The 2,445-nt window shown below is 49.2% G+C and overlaps 1 pseudogene across 1 annotated transcript; it reads left to right on the top strand.

Annotated features, from left to right (window-relative positions):
• Positions 1–851: 851 nt before the first annotated feature.
• Positions 852–2,212, top strand: LOC310794886 (ankyrin repeat domain-containing protein 13C pseudogene; annotated as a pseudogene). The gene has a single exon. The product of its transcript is annotated as an ankyrin repeat domain-containing protein 13C pseudogene (transcript).
• Positions 2,213–2,445: the final 233 nt, after the last annotated feature.

Genomic DNA, 2,445 nt, shown 5'->3' with positions numbered 1-2,445 from the left:
GACTGATGATGTCATACAGTACCCACTGATGATGTGATAGACATTGTGGCATTATTAGTGACACACTTAATACAACACAATTCTGCTCACACACAGACACTTCACATGCTTATTATAATATATAAGATATAGGAACATGTGATAAGAATTTATGACATCACTGATGATGTTGTCTTCCCTGCAGAGGCTATCATTAGGACTGGTAGAGTGAACTGCACTCTAAGTAGGGAGGGGAATGTGCACTACCCTACGGCACTGCAGTAGTCTTCTTCTTCTTCTAATGGCTTTCCGGCAGACTGGATGCCTTGCAGCAGCACATTGCTGCCTCTCACAGTTGGATGGTCTCACTCTAGACCTGGTTCTTCTTTCAAGTTTCCGGTGTTTCTCACACCTCCTCAATCTTGGCTGTTGCGCCTCGTCTCATGTTCCTCCTCCGCTCCTCATCCCTCCTGAGCAACGCACCTTCACCTTCGTGAAGGGCTCCTCCGTTAATAGAGACTTCAGCGCAGGGCCAGAAGCCATCATCTGGTTCTTCGACCCAATGCAGTAATCACTGATTATATCGCTTATGTATAGAATTGGGGATGTCATCAGTGATGCCACTCAAAACACTTGATGATGATGTCATCAGGATGTCCCTCCAGCAATTACAATCTTACTTCTCATGACATCACCGATGACATCATCGCAATTCAAACTTAAACAACTCCAGCAGCATACGTCATCTGTGATGCCACTCAAACACTCGATGATGATGTCATCAGGATGTCCCTCGAGCCATTACAATCGTACTTCTCATGACATCACTGATGACATCACAATTCAAAACTTAAACAATTCCAGCAGCATAAATGCCAATCGGCGCCATTGGCAATGATAACAAGAAGAACCCCACCAATCCTGACCAATGAGCACATCCCAGTTCCCAGTGCATGAATGCGTGTTCGCGGGAGATGTGTGTCAGCTCTCTTCTCTCATCAGCACCCATAGCGTCTCTCAGAAGGATGTACACGGAAACACCCCTCTTCATCTAGCTGTGATGCTGGGCCACAAAGAATGTGCCCTGCTACTTCTGTCCCACAATCCACCTGTACAGAGAAAGAACGCACAAGGATGGACCCCTCTCGAAGAAGCGATCAGCTATGGCGACAGGCAAATGATCACAGTAATACTGAAGAAGTTAGAGCAGCAGTCCAGAGAGAGTGCGGCGGATAAGAGACCGAAACTACTACAAGCTCTCCGAGAGCTCGGCGACTTTTATCTGGAGCTGCATTGGGACTTTAAGAGCTGGGTGCCTTTGTTGTCGCGGATTTTGCCATCCGACGCTTGTAAGATCTACAAGCAGGGAGTCAATATCCGACTCGACACCACTCTCACAGACTTCACCGATGTCAAGTGTCAGCGTGGAGATCTTAGCTTCATTTTCAACGGAGATGCTACACCCTCGCAGTCGTCTGTGGTCCTGGACAACGAAGCGAAACTGTACCAAAGAATAGACCGCGAGGAGTCCGAGATGGAGACCGAAGAAGTGGTGGACATTCTCATGAGCAACGACGTCTCCCGCGCCACTATGTCCACCAAGTCGATCACGTTCTCGCGTAGTCAGATCGGATGGCTCTTCAGAGAGGACAAGACGGAGAGGGTCGGACACGTCCTGGCCGACTTCTACGCCGTGAACGGTCTGCTGGTGGAGTGCCGGAAACGGCGCGAGCACCTGAGCGAAGAGGACATCTTGATGAACAAAGCCGTCATGGATAGCTATAATAAAGGAGGAGGGAGCATCAGTGAGATCCTGGTGCCTGGAAGGAGGCAGTCTCTCACACCCCCCGCCGCTAACACAGTTTCCTGGGAAGAGTACATCAGCGCAGAGCACGGGAAGCCACCTCACCTAGGCAGAGAGCGTGTGTGCAAGGAGAGCAAGAAGAACTTCAAAGCTACCGTAGCCATGAGCCAGGACTTCCCCCTGTGCATCGAGTCGTTGCTCAACGTGCTGGAGGTAATCGCGCCGGGGTTCAAGCACTTCAACAAGCTCCGAGAGTTTGTCCAGATGAAACTTCCTCCCGGGTTTCCGGTCAAACTCGACATACCCGTCTTCCCCACCATCACAGCAACGGTCACCTTCCAGGAATTCCGCTACGAAGAATTTGAAGAGTCAATTTTCTCCATCCCCGCCGAATACAAAGAAGACGGCAGTCTCATCCCAGATCTCTGACCTACAGTAGCTACTAAGCAGCTAATAACCTACAGTAGCTACTAAGCAGCTAATAACCTACAGTAGCTACTAAGCAGCTAATAACCTACAGTAGCTACTAAGCAGCTAATAACCTACAGTAGCTACTAAGCAGCTAATAACCTACAGTAGCTACTAAGCAGCTAATAACCTACAGTAGCTACTAAGCAGCTAATCATTTGGGGGGAGGGGGGGGGGGGTTGTTTTATTCCTAT

Source organism: Poromitra crassiceps (genome assembly GCF_964638095.1).
Source record: "Poromitra crassiceps genome assembly, chromosome: 20".
NCBI classification, from domain to species: Eukaryota; Metazoa; Chordata; class Actinopteri; order Beryciformes; family Melamphaidae; genus Poromitra; species Poromitra crassiceps.
Note: the sequence above shows the minus strand (reverse complement) of the source record. Positions and strands in the feature narration are given on the sequence as shown.